We start from the raw sequence: 22473 nt of genomic DNA, 5'->3' as shown, positions 1-22473 counted from the left end.
TTTGTGGGAAATTTGCAAGGACCTTTATCTAATTGCTCATAATACCCTTCCTAAAAAATTCAGATGATGTAAGAAAAGAGAAACTTACTATTGCCAGGGCAAAATTATTCTATCTATTTTACAGCTGAGGAGGTGAGGGGAGAATTGATCAGGCAGCCTGCTGAAGACACCAACGCTGTGTTTGTGAGTTTTTCTAACAGAGGTCTTATGAAATCCCATCTGATGCAGGCACGTCCTAGACAGTCAGAAATAATGTACAGATATATACAGCAATTCCAAATATCTCCTGGGGCAGAGTGTGCACACAGGAATAGCAACACTATGCAGCCTGTGGAGATACCAATGAGAAAACCAAATTTAGAAACAAGAGAATCCTTTGCTTTTTGTTTGGTCAGGTTTTATTTACTTTCTTATTTTTCTTAGTTCTGTTTCCCCTGGAGTACTGTCTTTTCATCTTTTATCTTTGTAACAAAACATTTAGTTTTCAGTAGTACCCAGCATGCAGTTCCATCAATAAATATTTTTACACTTGATGACTGAAAAGTGTCCAATATCAACCTGTTGATCCTGTTTGTGCATGAAAAACATCAGAATCCTGATCTTCCAGGGCACATGTAGTTACTGTGAAAAGTAAATATGGCTCCTAATTTGGCCTTACTTTTTCCAGTGTCTATCCCAGTCACAGTTTCTTTATTGGTACTTACAGATTAAAACATAATGATCTCAGGGAAATTTAGACAGGAAGCTGATATAAATCTTAAAAGCTTAAGCTCTGTATAGAATCAGCAGCTTTTAGCTCTACATTTCCATTGTTATGTCTGTCATAGAAATACCATTTCACATTTTTCTTCTCTTACCTCTCATTTATTACCCAGCATTTTTAGTGATGCAAGAAGACTTTTTGATAGATGTGCGAGAAAAATGATATGAATACTGGTGCAGAAAGTATGGTTGTAAATGATGTTCATGCTTTCCATTAGGCTGCTTTTAGTTCTGTCAATAAGGCTCAGTAATGGAGGAAGATAGCATGCTTTCCAAAGTACACAAAAAATCTGCCACAAGGTTACACCCTACCGTGCTGTTCAAGCAGCAAAGAGTATTGTCAGTAGGGACTGCTAGCTATGCAGATGGATTTAGCTCCTTAGAAGCATCAGAAATTATGTTCTGCAAAACTGTAGGACTGTGTGCTTCCTTCTATTTATGCTGTCTCCGGGGCCTTAGTGCATACTACAAAACAGTTATAATAATAAGTAACTTGAGTCCCAGTGTGCCTCGTAGAGAAGCACAAGGAAGCTGGCTGTTTAAAAGCTTGTCTGGCCTTTAATTAGCTCCTGCACAGAGCCAAGCACACCCTGCACTCTGCAGGGAGGAGCAGTCCTGTATGTGTTTGGACCACGTGGCTTCCCACCCCTCTGGCTGTGGTCTGGGGGCTGCTTGCTGACACATCCCCCTGTGCATCCTCTGTGATGGGGCTTAGCCCCCCAGGGGAACGCAGGAGGGCTGCTCTGAAGTGGGCACCAAGAGCAGCACAGCTCCCCTCGGGAGTATGGCAAGGATCTTCTCCCGACACCTCTGACTCAGCAGCTGAACCCTGGGCACATCTTTTGCTTGAGAGTTTCAGGGAATGATTTCCAAAGGTCTTTGGACTGAGAAAACCAAACACCTGTAGAGGTCTCTCTTCACTTGGTCAGAGGAGATTTATCTCCTTTCCACCAAGGCTCTTCCCTTGTGCTCTGCAAATCCTCTCCAGCAAAAGCTGATAACATGATAAAGCTTTCAGAAATTATCATTTCACAGGTTGAGGTAATTGATACGGAATCCTTACTATTCAATTTATTCTGCCATTTTTGGAGGGATGAATTCACAACATACAGCAGCAATCGTCAGGCAGCTATATCTAAACCATGTAATAACTGGATGTTCTAATGGGAATTGACAGCTGACATGTACAAAAGTGCTACTTACCATGGCCTGAAATTGAGGGAATTATGTGACAAAATTAAATACTTGCATGCTTCCAGGCAGCAGCCCTGATTTTAGTAAGGAACAAAGAAATACAATTATTGCACAAAAACTTCCTGTCTTATAAGTTTGATCAGAGTTTTATATCTACAATATACCACCTCAAACTACGCCACCAGGTATGCACGTAAACACATTCATCTTGATGGATGTCCCAACTCACTCTACACAAGAAACAACACAATTTCCTGCAACAGCAGTATCTTTCAGGAGGAAAAAACCCCAGAACAACTACCCAGCTTTCTTATTCTTTTAACAGGCAGCCATTAAAAAATACTTCTTTGCAAAATTTAGTTAGCATGTGGCAGTCATTTGACAAGATTTTTCTTCCATCATAAAGATTTTGAAGGTAACTTTATCACCTTAATTTGGTAGCTCTGATTTTTACCTTTTTTACCCTGTAAATATTTAAGTTTGTCAAATCCTACCAAAAAAAAAAAAAAAAATTCTACAGCAATCCTATGCTGTGCTCTTAGACAAGTGTATTTTGTAAGTAAAAATGGCAAGTTTCTCCAAAAGGGATTCCCATGGGTGGAGTCTTCAGGTGAGAAAGTGGAGGAACTCGATAGGTATCAGCCTATTTTGCTTTCCAAACTGCCAGGTTAGCAAGGATTGGGTGGTGGTGTAATGCCTTACACATACTCAAAATATCTTTCCAGCAGGGGGATGTAGAATTCCAGTTTTTTATGTGTTTCAAGACTGGTGGGATGATTATTTTTCTATGTCACGAATATCGGAATGGATCTATTTCAACAGAAAACAAAACAAGAGCAAAAAACTCATGCAAATTTGTTTGAAGAATTCCCAAGTTTGAGCAAATGTTAAATTGTTTCTCTTTTTGTAATCTGAATAAATGATGACCAAGAAGGCATTTTAATCACTTACGAGATCACTGTCTGGGAAATTATTGGGCCAAGTATTCCTGAATCTGGTCAGAAGAAATTATGGATGAAAAGTGAGATAGCATATTGATGATTTAGAGACTATTTGGCCAATATGCAGCTTGCTTAAGACAATGTAAACTGGATTTCACATTGCTCTGGAGCATGTTTTTCCATGGTAAATAAAGTTAAAATAGGTAGTATTTAATAAAATAAATAAAAATTTTCTAGACACTCTACAGTCTTTCAGCCAACAAATAGAATTTCCCTTGCCAACATAGTTCAATGCTAGGGAAAAACCTGACCCCAGGAGCCCAGTCCAAAGGAATTTATTTGAATTTTGACAGCTGGATTAAACATTAACACCTGCCACTGAATCTCATGTGGTCATTGACAGCCTGGTCCTGTGGAGCCAGTCTGAATCCTCTCTTTCCAAGATGGAAAGGAAGTTGTAGTTATGTCATAGTAAGGGCAATCTCCTTCCTCTTCCTCTGTTCTCATGATAGAGGTGAAACCTGGCTTGATTTTTAGGGCAGTGCACCTAAATCTGATTAACTTAATGATCAGCCAGAGCTACTTGTGGCAGGTGGGAGCTAAGCCAAGTACTATCCCAAAAACTGCGAGTGGAAGTGTCTCACCTGCTGCCTTATGAAGGGCCTGAACTTCAGCTCAGGCAGCAAATGTCTGAGAATCAGACTATATTCTGAGTTGGATGGCACCCATCAGGATCAGGATCAAACTCCTTGCCCTGTGTAGGACATCCCAAAGGTCACATCATGTGCCTGAGAGAGTTGTCCAAATGCTTCTTGAGCTCTGTCAGGCTTGGTGTTGTGACCACTGCCCTGGGCAGCTTTTCCAGTGCCCACCCACCCTCTGAGTGAAAAACTTTTTCCTGACATCCAACCTGAACCTCCCCCACCTCAGCTTCATGCTGTCTTCTGTTCACCAGCCTTCCTCTGTCCAGCCCTGGCTGGTGTAAACCAACAGCATCACACTGAACCACACAGGGTTCAAGAGGACACACCTGTGAAGCTGGCATCTATCCAGAGCAGGGTGTGCAGGTGCAACCTTTGGAATCCTTTTTGTCTCTGCCTGAGACACAAACCTGAAAGAGAAATAGATTGGGTTAATTCTTGTTGCACTCCCAGTTGCCAGACCGAATTCTTTCTTCCTCACACTCACCCTGTTTCCTTTTTCACCCAAAGATTTCTGGTGCATGAAGAGATGCCAGTTGGAATTTATACTTTTGACTGAAAGCTACTTACTGTTCTTGTTGGTGTCAATTGAAGAAGGAAAAACATTTCTTATTTAATCATAGCAAATTGCATTCAGAGATATAAAATCATTACACAAAACAAAGTGACTGGTTAATCCAATTAAGATACCCTAAGCAAAAAACCAAGCTCTTGTCAATATACCAGTGTCAAATCTTACCAGAGCTTTGAATTATCCAATACTATGGCTCTTTCAGGGGTCTAGTCCTGCTTTTATTGAAGACAATGGCAGAATTCCCAATGACACCAGGAGGAGCAGAATCCACTTAATAATCTGCAAGCTGCTGGTTCAGTAAGAGTCATAGTAATTACACATATATGGCCATATAAAGAAGTTCAGCTGAAAGTCATTTTTAAAAAAATATGGAAGAGAAATTATGTTGTAATCGAAAATTACTGAAGACTTAGTTTGAAGAGATAGAAGGTAATAGATCATTTGACTTTATAAAATGTGGACAAACTGTAAGAAACATATTAGGGATATCAAGATGGGCATAAAAAACAGGTCTGTATGAATGAAACCTTTGAAACAAAATTTTCAGCATTAAGATAGAATTTTACAGGTTTAATTACATGCTGAGTTTTGCACTGTTGGAAGAATAATTTCAGCAGCGCTGTGAAGAGTATAAATTAGTATATTACTGATTTAATCAGATTTGTGTTCCTTGAAATAGGGAGCTGGCTTCAAAAGAAGGGGAATAAAAAGATGGAAATGTGTGTAGATGTTACGGCTAGAAGGAACCATTTAAAATTCCTTCAGGGGAATTTCAAGTTAAATTTGGAAATAGTTTGTCTCCAGAGGTTGTGAAGTCTTTATTAGTAGCAGTCTTTGAGAGTAGGTGTTAGATAAACTTTTTTTAGGAATGTCAAGTAAAAGAGCAGATCCTGACTTGGGAAGGGAAGGTAGGCTAGAGAATGTCTTGAAACCCTTCCAGGCATATTTTCTTTCATTTCTATTTTTATTTTTTCAAAGTGATAATTTCTTCTAATTTATAGGTCTCATAATTTTACTCACTGCTGCATTACAGAATGTAAAGACTCATATTTGGCATCTGGTCTGGTTTTAAGAGGGTTATAAAATAAAGATTCCCTTCATCACACTTATGACAGCAGTGTCTAATGACCAATGAAGAATGGTGCCACTGCACTAAGTGTTGTACTCAGCAAACATTAGAAGGCCAGCTCCTCTGAAGCTTTTGGGCTAAAACCCCCTTGTTCCTTTGGGCACATGGTGAATCACCCTCATGCCACATGGTCCACATGATGTCGTTCCACTCTGTTTGGAGAGCTCTGTTGCACTTCCCATTTTCTTCCTCTGAAAGTACTCACACTGTGATAAAATCATCCTTTTGGTCAGTGATAGAGATTTGACTCTGTTCCCTGATCATTTCCCAGTAGAACTGAGATGCCTATGTTGAAAGTTCCCTTACCTCCTGCCACAGACATGTTTTATGAAAAATCCTTTCCTTAGGATTTTTTCTCCTGAGAAGCTGAGAGGCCAATGATTATCTGCTGCTGTGGAATGCAACAGGGGGATCTGTGATTGGTCTCATGTGGTTGTTTCTAATTAATGGCCAATCACACTCAGCTGTCCGGACTGTCACGGTCAGTCACAAGCCTTTGTTATCATTCCTTTTCTATTCTTAGCTAGCCTTCTGATGAAATCCTTTCTTCTATTCTTTTAGTATACTTTTAATATAATATATATCATAAAATAATAAATGAAACCACCTTTGAAACATGGAGTCAACATTCTCACCTCTTCCCTCATCCTGGTGCCCCAGCAAACACCAGCACAACCTCTCCTCTAGATAAGATGAAAGGGGGGAGGTACCTTCCAGGCATGTGAGGTCAGTGCTGCCTTGCAGTAATAATTCTCCTCCCCTGACCATACTGAGTCCTAGCCTAGACCACACGACTCCCAAACATAGGAATTTCAACCTGGCTGAAGGCTTTTAGATGGATTTAGTCTTTAAATTTTGTGAGTAGGATACTTTCTCCATTTTTATCAACAGAGTCAGTGGTTCTTTATTCACAGCCAATGTTTCTATTCTTAGTCTTTTACCAGTAATGTCAAGTGTGGGCCTTGTTTTTACCATATCTGTCATAAAGGTCCTACCAACACTTGCTTCTGAAGCAACGATTTGAATTATAATCTTTCCACTCACTGCCCTTTACCTTCACTCTTGGTTGGGTCTGGTAAGATGACCCTGCAGACAAGAGCATAGACACTACCACCATGCAGTTATAAGATGCCAAGAAGAGATTTTGCTGCCAGTGGGGCCTTATACCCATGTTAATATCAGCCATCTTCCATCATTTAGGCACTTTCCCAGACTTCAAAAAGTTGTGTTGGTCTTTTACTATTGTTTTGATATTCAGAATTTGCTTTAAGGACTGGTGTCACTGTGGGAGGCATTTCAGTTCTAGCCAAGTACCTCTATCAAATTTGATTCTGTGCTTTAATGTTTCCTTTCAACATCCAATGTTTTGAAGTTAGATTCCCAATCTAGATTCAATTTTTTTTCTGAAATGATACAATTTTCCTCTTGTGGTGTATTGTAGTGACATTCCTTGCACAGACTCACAAAAATAGTCTGCCATGAAACATGACAGAATTTATTTCATCTTATTGTTTTGTCATCTTCTTACTAGTTCTGTTTCTGTTTCTGTTTAGAGGCATGGGCTTGGGGAAAGAAAGTCTGTACTAACCACTGCGAAGAAAATTAACTCTAGCCCAGCTGAAACAAGCGCACTAGTACACACACTGAGCAGTACAATACTCATCAGGCACCTGACAGTTGATTCTGAATCAATCTGAAAAATTCTGGAAAAATGCTTGGAAACCATAGTGTTCACCATTAGCCACAGCAGTTGTAAGAGGGAACTGTGAAACATTCTGTCCCCAAAGAAAATAAAATGAAACCCATACTGTAAGGGAGGTGATGGAGAAAAATACAGCAGACCAACTCATTTTGATCAGTACCAGCAAAACTGTATTGGGCTTCTGTTGTTATTAATGGACATCCAGTCAAAGCTCAGCAAATGCAGCCTGTGTCAAGATGGTTTCACTGCTCTTAATGCCTGATCTTGCAGTAAAGGTGTTGCAGCAGTACCTATCCATGCTGAAATCACACCCTCAAGTGCACCATAGAACCTTCTAATGATGAAGATAATGAACCATTGAAATTAAGTGGCTGAAATTGTGAAACATCTTTGTTGAAGGTCTTTGAATGGAAGCAGAATAAAAAGCTATCTGGAATGATGTAGTTAGAGATGATCCTGCCTTTGGGCAAATAGACAAAGTAATTGACCTCTTGATGTTCTGGCCAGGTGCATTTTTTAACTTTATAACCTTACATTTTCACTGGATAGTAAGCCTTGCTAATCTATTTTTCTGAGGCTCTTGTACTGCCTCAGTGCAATGTTGATGCATCAATCTTCAGAGTGACATCTGAGCACTAGTAATGCCAGCTATTGAGTTTGCCTGCAAAATTACATTCCAAAATGACATTATTCTAAGATTGCTCTGAGTGTAACGAGTCACCTCCCTTCCTGCTGCCAGGTTTTTCAGGTCTTTGAGTCTCCTTTCACCCAGAGAAAGCCTTCAAATGTGATGAACTATTTACTGTCAAGGATGGCAGCTCCATACTTTTTGACTTTAATAAGGGAAAATATATCTCTAATGTATAGAAGTTTGCAGGATAGTTATTTTTGTGGACTAAATGTAAAGAATTCCTTGCCTTTTAAATTCCACGTATCCCTCTGTCCAGCTTACTCACAGAATTTTCCTGGTGGCATAATTTGGTTTTGTACCAGGAATGGGTGTTAAAATTATCATTAGGTTATGTGTCTACCAGATTGATCTCTACCAAGTTCCAAAGCACTTGTTCAACTGGGTTTCTGATTGCTATTATAATTAATTAAGATGTTATTTGGTTGGTAGCCTGGAAAATGCTTCTGTAGAACAATCCAAATAGAAAAGATTCACACTTTCTTCCTAGATTCTGCTTTATTTGGGTGTAATGATCCACTCAGTGACTATGACATGACAGCAAATTCCTATGGATTTCCTTGAAGAGAGGGACGAGTCTAAGAATATTTTGTTATGATGTCTTTGAAATGAGTTTCAATGAGTTTATTTATGTAAATAAACAGGGTTTAATTGCATGGCTTCCTGTTCTAGATAAGACCCAGGACCCTCCAAGGCATTTTTTTCTGAGAGAATGTATATCTTCTGTTTAGCTGAACAAGTATGAACTTACCTTCATTATATTTTCTTATTACACAATCTATTGATTATATTAAATGATTTAGATGTAGCCTCTAAACAGAGAGAATAAATTCCTATCTGATATTTAGTCTTTTCTTGGGCTTTTAAAAACCTGTCAATATACAGACTAAAAATTTAGTTAATATGGTATTTAAGACATAACACTCCTTTGTTGTTTAACCTGTCATTATGTCTGATTATTCTACTACATTATGAGCTTATTCAGAATAGAAGAGAAAAACATCTTGTCTTCCTGACAAGGCAAAGCAGCAGAAGAAAATGGTAGCACAAAGAGATAGTGGGTCCCATTCTGCCCCATTAGATTGTATTTGCACCATTGTTTTTCCAGACATTTTAGCAAAGTTATTCTGAATTTACATCTGTGTCACCATGGACAGGATTTGGCCCACTCTGCGTAAAGGCTACATCCAGTTGTTATGGCAACAAGATTTCTAAAAACTGGGAGAGAAGAATACCAGGTTGTTGTGATAAATGATGCATTAAAAGTGACTGCTTTCTTGTGGATTGATTGTTTTAATTGATGCTTTTTTTTGTGTAGGATCCATCTTTATTGATGGATGCAATTAGTCAAGATGCTGTTATAACAACTTTATCATTCCAATGACCAGATATTACACAGAAGATGACCGGGTTAGGTTTCATAGCAAGATGAGAGATTGGTTAGCTTAAATTTATATGACAAACTTATGTTCTGTGCAATCCAACTGATGTCTGCAACAGCTGTCACACAGCAGCAGGAAGCAAACTAAAGCTAATGTTATCACACTGACAAGAAAGAAACTACATTTTTAACATCTGAAGCATTCTATATTCTGAAATGGGCTTGTGGGAGGGAAAAACCCCCAGTTTCTGTGAGTTCCTTTACTTGTTTCTTTTAGAAGCCTTGCCTGGAGATGTAACGTGTATAATGCTGCCTGATTAATTTCTCTCTGGTCTGTGCTGAGTTGAGGTTTGAATAAATAAATCTACTTTTCCAGCCCTCTGAATTTACAAAATATTCGGCTGAACTTGCTTGAGTGGCTCCACCAGCCTCCCCTCTTACAAATTAGCCTGCAGCAGTTGTGTCCTTGGGAGGAGAGACCTGACTCACACCCTCCTCCTCCTCCTCCTCCTCCTCCTCCAGAGCTACGGGCAGCACTGGTTAAGAAGCAAACACAGAAATGAAACCTTGGGAGGCTGAAAGCAGTAGTGAATTCAAGTTTTAATTGATGCAGCATATTACTGTGCATGTACAAACAGATGCAGATCTCTTCCAGCTTGCAGACATGGAAGTTCAGATGTTTGCACGTGGGTGTCCGTGCGTGCCTAAGCTTGCAGCACAGCCAGTGGTGCCCAAGTCAATGGCACCTGGTTTCTTTATCTCAGTGTGCCACCTGTTGCCATATGAGATGTTTTGGGGTGTCAGAGACATCAAGGACTTCTGGGAGGTGCAACCATATTTGAAGCAGAAACTGGGTATAGTTAAAATGGCATAAATATTTAGGCAATTGGATCTTCCCATTATTTAGGCTGGACAATTGCATAGCTTGGATATTCAGCTGACACCAATGCTAGCCTGGTTTGTTTAGTCTGTATAAATCTGAAGTCTAACTGTAACAAAGTCTTAATCACCAGCTCACATACAGATACCTATATTATAGACATTTTATTGTCTAAAAATTGGTAATGAATTTTGCATTTGATTGCTGTTTTCCAGCCATAACCCTAACAACCAATGAAAAAAAGAGAGAAAAGTGCTTGGGACTTTTTAGGTAATTTCCCATTAGCTCAATTGAACTCAGAGCAAAATTTCAACTGCTTTCAGAAGGGGGAAGACAGAATACATGATTTAGAGATATAGAAACCTAGTGATTTAGAAATATAGCTCAGTAATGATGCCATCTGAGGAAGTGGGGTTCTAAGTCTTCATAGCCTTGTTTGTTTAAGATGTTTAAACATCAAGTATCTATAGTGGTATTTGGACCCTTTCCACTGTCATTGTAGAGAGAGACACTTCCACAGGGTTTCCTTTCCACTGCTGACTAGTGAGCCTGACTCATGGGGCATTATGTTCAGAATAGCTTCTAGCTGACCAGAGTTTGATGAGATAAATTACCATGAATGATTGCAAATAACTGGTACAACAGTGATTTCATTGCTCCAGTCTGTAGGTAAATGGGAGTGCACGGGATCAAATCCATGTTTTCGCTTCAACAAACAGATTTAAAATATTGACAATAACTTATTTTGAGAACTTTATTTTAAATCTGGAAATTAATTGATAAACTAAGTTTTCAGATAAAATTACTGCTATGGCCCTGACACACAATGATGATTAGAAAGGGAACACCAACCTTCTGTTAGCTGGATTAGGTTCTGTGTTTGTGTGCAGTGTGACCAGAAAATTTCAGGATACATATCAATCAATAGGAAGAAAATAGTCTCCAAGACTCAAATCCAGCAGGGTACTTGAGGATACAGACTGTTTTTACTGGAATTTCTCCTGTGCTTGAGATTAGGCACTTGCTGATCACAGCCTAGGTTGCTACAAATTGTAATTTGCAGCATTATCCAAAATATTGTTCTGTCTTTCAATTGCTCCACTTACCTCATTCCCGGGAGGTCGCAGCAAAAATTTGCTGAGATAAAAGGAAAATTAGGTCCAGTAAATTCTCATTGCACCTCAAGCACTGTTTTGATGAAAGGTTCTTCTCAGAAGCCAGGATTTAAACACCCTCTAAGAGGCTATTGTGTGCATGCGGCCAAGTTCTGGGTGTTAAGCTGCCACCCTCCTGCGGCCTAGCTCTTTGCCAGAGATTACTGCCCCATTGGAGGAATTGCAATATCCAGCATGCCCTGACTCCCCAGCTCCTGCAGCTCCCTGCTGTGGCCAGGGAAAGCAGCCTGCAAGCTGCCTCCTCCCATCACAGCATGCTCTCTAAATGGCCAGGAAAAAACCAGCATCAACGTTCCCCCAGCATCTCAGGGGGAATGTGATGGTGATCAGTGCTTGGGACTGGGGCCACAGGAACTGGTTGGTAATAAATCAACCAACACCTTTTAGTTAAACTGTTGGATCTGAGCAGTTGGTTGAGTTTTTTCTTCCTCTGAGACAACGTGTGCGTGCACATATATTCAGAGAAATAGCTCATATCTTAGAAGGCAGCAAAAATGAAAACCACATTCCACTTCAAATAATAATGGCTAGAGGCTGCTATAGCATTGTCATTTTTAGCTCTTAAGCAGTGATAGTGCTTTCTGTGCTGTAGAAAAGTGAAGGTAAAATATAAGTCCTGTTCAGACACTGTTGCTGGGAAGAAAGTACATAAATATGCAGCTTTAATGAACAGGAAAAGCAGCAGTGGTTACAGTCAGAAAAACACAACATCTTTTCTATTTATTCTGGGGATACTGTAGGGATGCAGATTGAAAAATATGTTAAATATTGCAGGATATTTATACATTATAGCCCTGACCTTGAGTGCGCTAAAGCTACTTTCAGATGTGCACAGCAAGTGATGCTTCAGCTTATTTTTAACCCATGGAACTCCAAAATAGGATAAAATAACAGACAACATACATAAAGCAACTCTGGCAGATTCCTCTTGCCCTCACACTCAATTGTGCACATTCTGATAAAATCTAAGGCAGTGTATTTGACTTTTGATTTATTAGTGTGAAGCTGCAGGTGCAGCTCAAGAGAGGAGAGAGAGAAAAATGAGCAAGATGGGACTTATCTAAATCTGTGACTTGTGAGCCCCTCAGCAGCAGCAGTTCAGCTGACATTTTGTTTTTCAAGGATCTTTTCTCTTAAGGCAACAAGGAATCCAGGTAGTTTGGAGTAGTTAGAAAAGTTATAATGTTCCCGTCTCCTCTGGCAAGCAGTCAGGAAGGAAAAATTGATCTGGAACAGACAGCAGACATCAACCTTTCTTCTGTTCTCTGTGAGGCATCGACCAGGGCAGGAGCATGAAATACTGCCTTGGCACACAGAGCAAGAATCTGAGCTGAGGTAAGACTTCTCTGTTGGGAGCACAGGGACAACTTCCCTTGTCAAATTGCTTAGAAAATAATGAAATGAAAATACATTATTTTCCCTCATATTTGCAGAGTTGTTAAAAATTCATGGCTCCATTCTTCAAGAAATTCATCGGGCATGAATGGAATGAGCTGCAAAGTGTGGTTTTATTTGCTTCCCCAGTAAATTTGGAATGGAATTGGAAAGTGAACATAACTCGTGAACCAAAACTGACTTTGGTGTGACCATCATAGGCAGTGCTGCATCCGTTTCCTTAGAGGTTCCTCTGAAGATGAAACAGGCAGAAGAGTCTTTTTAAAAGCCCTTGATTTTCCCTGAGGGCTCTTTTTGACAAAGATCAGGTAAAACTGACCTGTTGCTGCACAGGTTGGGTTGGTGCCACAGATCACTCTTGGGGTTAGAGGATAAGAGATGGGGAACACCTATTTATTCTTCTTTGTCTGCAGTCTGCACAAACACAAAATAGGAATTTGAGCTGGATTTTCTGTCTCTGTAATGAAAATAGTTGAGTCAGAACAAAATGGCATGAGGATAGAAGCTGACACAACTTTTTTTTTTGCTGAGAACATGTATTATGGTACAAAATCAGGGAATTAACAGCACATTAAAAAGCACTTTCCATATGGTCATTTAGCAAAGTTAATAATTGAAACAAGTAAAATACATATAAGTGCACCATGAACTATATTAAATTGGTGCTATTTCAAATCAGATTTTTATTTCAAGAGGACATAATGAGACCCAATATTCTGCTGAAAAAAAAAAAAGGATGCCAATGGTTATTAAAACAGCTGGAAATTTGTGTATCTTACTACATTATGACTTCCTCAGTAAATTTTGTCAATTAAAATATTATGAACATTAAATATTAAAAGTGTCAAGCTCCATAAAAGCCTGAAATTGGTACTATGAATTTAAATATGGAAGCACAAAATATTTTGAGAATTAATAAGTAGTAAGATCCCACTTTCAGTTATGTCAATGAAAATTGACATTTCATCTAATAACCTAAATAATTTTGCTGTTTTTTAATTACCAATCCTATAATAATCAAAAACTTGTTTGGAATTTGCTCATTTTTGGACTTTTGACTATACTTTTTATTTGTGTTGTATATATGGTCTCTTTAGAATTATTCTCATCATGTTCTTTCATTTATAGCAAAGGGTTTCCTGCATCAGAAACTACTTCACAGTAGATATATTTTATAAATTTCCCTTAACTATCTTTTTATTCCACACTGATAACCTCCTCTTATTAGTTCTCTTAATCCATGTAGTGGTTGATTTACTAATCTGAAAAGACATCCAATTCCAATCTCCTAGAAAATAATCTTAAAACCTGATTTCACCTAGAGCAAAGTGGAGTTTTGAAGCAATCATGACTGACTCTGCTCAGAACTCATGTTGCTGAAAGATTTTAATCATCAGCTGTTTGGCCCCAGGTATGAGGATAAGAAACCTGATAGTTGGCATATATTGTCTCTTCTTGAAGGAGAAAAAACAGCATTTCTGAGAGCAGTTGTGTAGACACTGGAAGTCCAGAAAGTCAGTACTCTGTACTAGCATGATCTGTGGTCATATGAAAAGTTAGGAAATTCTCTGAATAAAATGCTGATTACCAGGTAATATTAAGGGAATTCTTCTTCCTTGGGGGCTTCCTTTATTATTTTTTTTAAATTTACTTGTATGTTTAAACAGGACAAATGCAGCATTGGACTCCACATTTTCACCAGGAAAGTCCATCCCACTGTGGCATAGCAGTGGCCTTGAATCTGCATCACTTTATTTCTTCCTTCACTGCAAATTGTCTCTGCTTTTTCTCCCACCCAACTGATTTCACCATTCCCAAATGGCAGATACTGACCATTGGATCCATCATCTCCCGAACAACGAAATCCTGAAACAGGATTTCAATAATCCAGTTTGTTTAATTTAATTTATTCAGAGACATTTTTAGAGAGTTCCATCCTGGTTTTACAATTTTGCGCTATTTCCTTCAGATGTGATGGAAAACATTATCCCCCCCAGGCCCTGGATTAGACAAAAATATCCAGGGAGAAAATGTTATTAGGTAGACATGTAGTAGAGGCTGCAGACAGGTATCCCCATTGCTTCATAGGAGAAATAATAGCTGCTTTCTCTCTTGCAGTGGGACTTCTGGAAGAGAAAAACATGGGGTTCTGGGAATGAAAACTGCTGGGAGGATCTGGTCCAGGTGTCCAATGGCAGCTCAGATCCCAAAGGGAGCCCTGGTGTCACTGCCTGGGTTGTGAGAAGCCAAGACCTCTGGGCAGAGGCAAATTGTGCTCCTGGTCCTGTTTCCATGGGGATGGGAAATGTGCCTCTGCAGAGACAGCAGCACAAGGGGAACCAGGGGAAGAAAGATCTGAGGCTGGTCCTGTTTCCCAGACACACCACATGCTCCTCCAAAAGGAAATAAGAAATTTGCTTTCTGCCTGTTCTGTAAACACTATGGAAAAAAAACCATCCTGAGAGCTGTTTCTCCTCCCAGATACCATCCTGCTAATCAATAAATTCTACAGCTGGGGATGGGAGGATGATTTATGGACCAGTGAAGTATCAGACTCACACTCCTTTGTTGATGTATTGATGCAGTATATTATGGAGGCAATATCCTGCAGTGAAACATTGATTCAAAACATGGTTTTAACCAGCAGCAGCATCATAGAATAACCCTGTCTACCTTAATGCGTTCTCTTCTTCTCTGTCCATGGGATTAAAACATTTATGGTGATGATGCCATTATGACATTGCTGGCCTCCTCAAAAAGATCCTCATTTCTTTGAGAGTCACGCTGGGACAAGCTGCCCCATTCAGCTGGTGCATGGAAGGTGTTGGATGCTGCCTCCACTGAGGGCAGCTAAACGGTGTAGCCACAGCTGGATGGACCAGGTAGCATTTGCAGTCTGGCCAATGGGGGCTGCCAATGCCTCTGGAAGAGAAGAGGCTGCCTGATCCCTCCTGTCACACTGTCAGCACAGTCTTTGTTTACTTTCCTTCCTCTCCCCATCAAGGATGAGCAGTGTTCGTTTTCAAGTGGCTTTGCTTTGCCACCTCCCCAGCGAGCTGCAAGCAATGCAGCCACCAGAGGATATCGAGCAGTAAGACTGCATTAAGAAACCTCCTAGGGAAGCTGGCGTACCACAGTGTTGAAATCAGACAACATATTGTACAACACAGCCTCAGATATTCAGATGCACATTTTCCTTGAGGTCCCGTAGGCACATTCAAGTCTGAGCAGCACAGAGTACAAACAGCTGCAGTCCTCAGGAGCTGGTGGGCACGCTGCTGTCACCAGCCACTGAAGTGCAAGTCAGTGACTTTGGCACACCTTGAGGAAAAAAGTCTGCTATCCAAACAAAATGTAATTTCTCATCAGGGAGTAGAGCAGGGGCGTGGAGGAGAAGTGGAATCTGACTGTAGAGCTCCACAAGGAGATTTGCAGAAGGGAATTAAGTGTTCGAGTATTATTCTTTGAAATTTTTTTGTCTGACTAGAATCACATATCAACACAGATGTGCTCTGATGTAGAGTATTGCCTGCTAAGAAATCGTAACAACTTCTTTTGGGGAAGAAAATAGCAATAGGTTATATGCAAGAACAGTGCAAATCATGTTATAAATTCAGTGACCCAACAGACTACTCATACCTCTGAATCTTCAGTGTGCCTCAGATACAGTGGTGGTTTTGGAGCAGAGGGAGAACTGAGAAGATACCCAAAGCTCAAGGGAGCACCTGGAATCCTTTTTGAGGCCTTCATAACTATCATATCCAACTATCATATCCACCATCTTTGGACCATGTACTTATTAGCTGGTCAGTGAGCCTGATAGGATGCAGCTAATGGCATTAATGAATCCCTTTTCTTTTAAGGATCATACAAAAGGAGAAGCCAAGAAGAAGGAACTGCTGAAAAATCTTCTTCTTGAGTAAGATAAAAAGACAAAAATCCTATCTGTGGTCTAGAACAGGGCATGTGTAGGCTGCTTACCATGTGCACTTTGCAATGCACCCAGTTTTGGGGGAGTGGTAAGAAAGTTATATGGTTCTCAATTGAGGCATCTCCTAACACACAGACAAAAAAAAAAAAAACAAAAACGCACCCATTGCCTTTTCTCCATAAAGTATACCAAGGAGCTGAATACTTCTCTGGAGAGTGATACAAGCACCCTTAGTAGCTTGGATTGCTAAGGAAACACAAAATAGAGCAAAGGAGATGAATTAGTTGTTCTTAAGCACCTGAAATTTTCTTTAGGCAAAAGTAGTTTAGCATTCAGCTACCAAGCAGGGAACCACTTACAGTACTAAGCACTTGTTAGAAATTTTCAAACTAGCTGAGAAATTCTGGTGCAGATGTCACTGTCTGTGTCTATTTCTGGCTGTGTTGCTGTGCAATTAAACTAGAACTCTTTTCTGCTCATCTGAAGGGTAGGGTAGCAATAAGTGAAGATAACTCTACAGCATTTCTTCCATGAGGACATTAGCATTTACAAAATATTTCCTTGCAAGGTCTCAAAATATTTTATGTTAGTTATCATCCTCTCAAATAATACAAAGTTTAACATCAAGAAACTGATTTGTGTCTGAAATTTTCATTCAGGAGTGATAGAATTTAAAAAAAAATGTGGTAGAATCTGGCACCTAATAGTGTATATCCTTTGCAGTATGTCTTGATAAAAGTTTCATGTTGATTAGTTACTTGGGCAGCTGGCCAGTGTTCTCTGCTAATTGTAGAAGACAGAACATTTATTTTGTAATAGACTTTAGAAAAAAACTACCTCCAACTTAAATTAGAAGATGCTAAATGAGAGTAGGTCTGACTTGTGTTTTGAAATGAAGAGAAAAAAAAAGAAGAAGCAGTACTGACACTTCAACTTCAGCAGATGTGTCTCTTCCAATGAAGCTTTCTTGGATTTCTTCGGATTTTTAAATCAGAGATCAGGGAAAGAGCTTATTGTTTTTCTGAATTATTCCATATTGAGGAGCTGCCTTTTGAGTCAGAGCACAGAAAGGAAATAATGTACTGACAATATATGCTGAAAATTATTTCTAACTGGACAAGAAACTATTGGAAGTTTTTTTTTTGTGTGCCAAAAAACCACTGAAGGTACAGCTTCTCATGCTGCATCTGTGTGAATTAGGCTTTTGCTTGTGCATTAGCACTTGTTTTGAATTGCAGCTCTCTGGAGGCCTCCATACTGTTCTTTTTCCACAGTAAATCCTGCCTAAAGTGGAGCAAAAAGATCTTCAGCTGTTAGAATTCAAGCATCTTTGTGCACTAGAGATTTTTCCTGGAGATTTTTCTTCCTTCAGGCAAAACTTGAAGAACAGACTGTAAGAGCACATGAACCATTGTAAGCCCTTTCAAAAGTCTCACTGAGCAAGCTGATTGGGGCCTTACACTACTCCATTAAACATTGTTACAGGGAAAACTGCTCATATTCCTCATGAAGTGGTGTGCTGGAATGTGGGAGAGCAGCATCTTCTGCTGGGAAGGCAGAAAACTTCTCCCCAAGGAGGATTTTTCCTTGACTATGGCTGCTTCCACCAAGAGAATCAGCTTAAAGAGGACATAAGCAAATCCTGATTGTGCTTCAATCACTGACAGACACAACAACTTGTGTACACTATTAATCAGTTTGTCACACATCACAGTATGCACTGAAAATATTGTGATAGATGTAGCTCCTACTGTACACGGAGCTGACAGCAAATGGGTGATGCAGGAATTTTGCCTTCAAAAATACAGAAGTTCCCTGGCCTATTCATCCAGCATGTTACTTTTCCATTGAGAAGAAGTGTAACTCTTACAAAATTGTTCTGTATTCTACATCTTGTGGATACTTTCACCTGGCTTTTCCTCTGTCTTAAAAACAGTAGGATAATCTGGGTGAATAAATTCATGTCAGGTGTAATTGAAATAGCTCACTTGTGCACAAGTGGTCTTCACAAAGTGAGGATTTAAGTAAGGAAAAAAAATGGTAAGGAGCAGAACCCTGTTAAAGAAAGCTTGGGATGTTGCAGAAGACAATCAGTGAGAAGTGGAGTACAAGATATGACTTGGATTCAGAACAGCAGTCCTCAGTGACAGAATGGATGATCAATTGACAGGCCCTAGACCAAATTATTTGCATCTCTAAGTTGACAAAGTTATTGGAAAAATAGTATAGCATTCAGAGGTGGGTTATAAGAAAGAATTGAATATGAGAAAATGAAGAGCAGTTAGATATTGAGAAGCACAATATGAGGATACTTAATCACCTGCTGCAAATACCTGTGCTGAAACATAGTACACCTTTGGAAAAGCCATACTGATAAAAAAGAAAACTTGTCGCAGCTCATGGAATTCAAATGGATGTAAGCAGAAAGGGAGAGGACAATACCATAAAATGATCTGCTGAGGGATATATTCTCTGGAGGTGATTTCTAATTCCAACTTCAATTCTCAGGCTCTGTATGGGACCTGTGGGATTCTTTTGGCAGTGTAATGAGGGCCATCAGGTTTGGTGTCCTTAAACTATCCTCTTCAGTGGCCCCATTTTAATTGATTTGCCTTCATTTTTTGCCTGGCTTTGGTGTGTTGGTAAAACTCTAAGCAGTGAAAATAACTAAATTTTCAGGTCTAGAGCAGTAACACTTCTGAATAGTCTTTCTTGCAGAGACTATCAATCATTCTATCAGTGTCCATTTCACTCTAAGATTTACAAGACTTAATAGGAAAGATGAGTTATAAGGACAACTATTCCCATAGTGGAATCGATTTGTCCTAAATGCTCTGCAAAGTCAGGAATCATTATGAAAAACAGCAGAAGAAAGTATATTTCAGATTTTTTCTAAGTCATAAGCAGAAGATAGACAGGTGGTGTATGGCTGCCAGAGGGAACATGGGTGGTCATGTAAAGGATTGCAGAGTAGCTAACAGGAACACAGGACAGGAATTAAACAGCCCTGCAGACACTGAGGTGAGAGAAGGAGGAGGGGATAAGGTCCTCCAGGCACTGGTGCACAGGTTTCCTTGCAGCCCAGGGAGGGCCATGCTGGAGCAGATGTACTCAGTGCAGCCTGTGCAGGAGCCCACACTGCAGCAGGTGTGTGGGCGCCCTTTGTGCCACCCCTGGGCTCTTGGACAGGGCATTGGAGGAGTGGCTGTGTGAGCATCCAGCAGCCAGCCAAGGTTAACCCAAGGCACTGATTGACCACTTTCAAGTTCTGCATACTGGTGCCTTCTTTGCAGCATATATAATTTACACAAGTATAGCCAAAATAATTATTAATTATTTTTGTGCATTTTAAAATTGAAGCTAGTTCAGTGCACTAAGCCAAATAACAACAGGGAGACCTTTAGGAAAAGGCTTAGAAGGACAAATTCATTCTTGTAGTCTATCTCTAAATTTTAGTAAACTTCCCAATTCCCTCACACTGTGCTAGACAGTTGTTGTGTTTAATTACAAACATTAATATGTTTCTCAGTATGAAGCACACTTGTGACTTTTACCTTAGACACTAATAAGTTGAGTTTGATAGCAGGAAAAAGAAAACTTCAAACATTGACATCGTTAAGGTTAATAACACAGTAGTTTACCAAAGAAGCTCCATGCCCTAATTTGAATTGATTATCTAAACAGTTTCATTACAGGATGCTAACTAAATCAAGCCCATTGTTTCACAGAGGAATGACTTTGCTATCTTAATTATTAAGGTAAAACATCTGTGCACTTTGAATCTTGCTTGTGACTCCTATCACTATGTTAGGTAAATTATAAATGTAAAAAATATTTAAAATAAAGTTGGATACAGAGTGAAGGAGTCCATGGATATCAATGAATCTTTACAATTAAGAGGAACAGATCTTACAGTTAGCTAATTCCTTCAAATGAATGCAATTTAGACTCAAGTATAGCCCTCCCACTTAAAGCAAAATTCTTGTAACCTTGCATTCAACGCAGAATTAATTTTGCAGTGGCATGGGAAAGCAAGTAAATGTAGGTATTTTTGGAAAGCTGTGATCCTTATACTGAAAAGTTACAATCAATGTTTCAAATACCTTTATGATTTTTTTTTACTTTCTCTTTTTTTCATTGAAATACGCACAGACCTGTCCCACACACTGCTGCAGAGTCCCTGCTCAGCACTCAGTGTGCAATCCCCAGCCCAGGTTAAGGCAGCTGAGAACAGGGACACCCAAAAAGCACGGATGGAAACATGAGGCTCATGGCACAAGGAGCTCCATACAGACATGAGAATGTCTGTATCCAGCAGCCTTTACAAACTTCAGGATTAGCACATGAGGGACGTTACTTGCTTGTAGTGGTCAGACCAAATGTAGATTTACACAGGGGAGAAGTCAGTGAGACAGTTTTGGGGGAGATAGGAAGGGCAGAAGAAGATGGAAATAGCATGGGCTGAGATGTGGGGATGCAGCAATCTCTTTATAAAGTTAGGCAAGTCCTGTGCAAGGGAAACACGTGGTGGGAGTGAGGTGAGCAGAGAAGGGGAGGAAGTGACACCCCCAGCAGGACAGAGTCTTTGTCAGCGTGCTGCCCAGGTGCTTCTAGAGATGATGCAAGGAAATGTCCTTCTGTTTTCTTGTTAATGTGCCTTGTCCTTTCCCTCAGAAACCAGTACTCAGGTGGCTCAAACAGATGTTATATACTGATTGGAGTCTCAATGTCTCTGAAAGTGCAAAGCCACATGTGTTAAAATTCAGTCCTGGAGCTACTGTCAGAAAAACCCCAGCACTTAAGCTCACCAGCTCTCAAATATGCAGTAACAGTGTCTCCTTAAACCATCCTTGCACACAATAGGCCTTAATTATGCTCCTTTCACCGAATTTTTACAACAGACTCCTCCAGTAGTCCTTGTACCATACTGCAACAACTTCAGCTGTGTTTATGGAAACATTTCCTGCTGGTGGGGTATATGAAAACAAAGGCATTTAATGAAGGGTCTGCAGCAACCTTGGAAGAGCAGCACTTTTGTCTGCTTTAGATCACATTACACAATCTTCTTTAAATGGTTTTCATTTGCATCAGGGATACACAGCCTGAAGAATGACCTACTTTTCCAGCAATATTTGCCTTGCTTTTAATTATAGCAATTATCATGCCCTGATCGCTGGCATAGTCCCCAGAATGTTGACTTTTTTCTTAATGTTATTGTTATATAGATTACACAGACTCCTTGCCAGCATGTTGCCCTCTAATTATCCAGCTGAAGATGTTGCCTATGCCTCAGACAAGCAGGAGGGTTTGTGTGGAGGATCTTTGAATATTTTTCAGGAGGCTGCTGTACAACAATTGTTATGCATAGGCTCCTTTGGGGACAGGTACAGATCCATTTTTCTCCTAAATACCCTCTTATTTTTCATATTCCTTTCTTTTTTCATATTGTTCTTCCCTCGCTTTCAGTGCAGCCTTTTTAACAAAGTGTATAATACAGAAAGAGCAGCCTGGAAACCATTGAATGGCTGGCACAACTCTCAGTCTACATATAGCAGTATAATTTTTATATTTTTAGACAAATGCACTAGGAAGCTTTTACTTCACAAAGGTTTTTCATGTCTTTTTATTAACTAGATTATTAGATTTCTTTCTATGTCTTTATTAAATCATTTAACCTGAAAATCAATCTAGGTTAATTATATTACCATTCAGCAACAGAAAAATTTTTATGTGGCTCAAGCGATAAGGAGAGTGAACCAAATTGGTTGTCACACCAGAGAGGACAGGAGTAATACTCTTCTGTTTCTTGAGGCAAACCAGTATTTCCTGGATTCAGAGTAACAAATATTTGGGCTTAAAAAACAGGTACTAGTAAAGATTGCTTTTGCCAGAAACATAGTAAAGAGGGGAAATATTCTAATGTCATGAATATTATAGGAGTGATTGCACAACTTGATTAGTGGAAAACTGCTTCAAGAACTTCCCTCTGTTAGAAAATGTCATTGTTACTGCCTCAGAGT

This window comes from Ammospiza caudacuta, chromosome 2 (assembly GCF_027887145.1).
Source record: "Ammospiza caudacuta isolate bAmmCau1 chromosome 2, bAmmCau1.pri, whole genome shotgun sequence".
NCBI lineage: Eukaryota > Metazoa > Chordata > Aves > Passeriformes > Passerellidae > Ammospiza > Ammospiza caudacuta.
Note: the sequence above shows the minus strand (reverse complement) of the source record.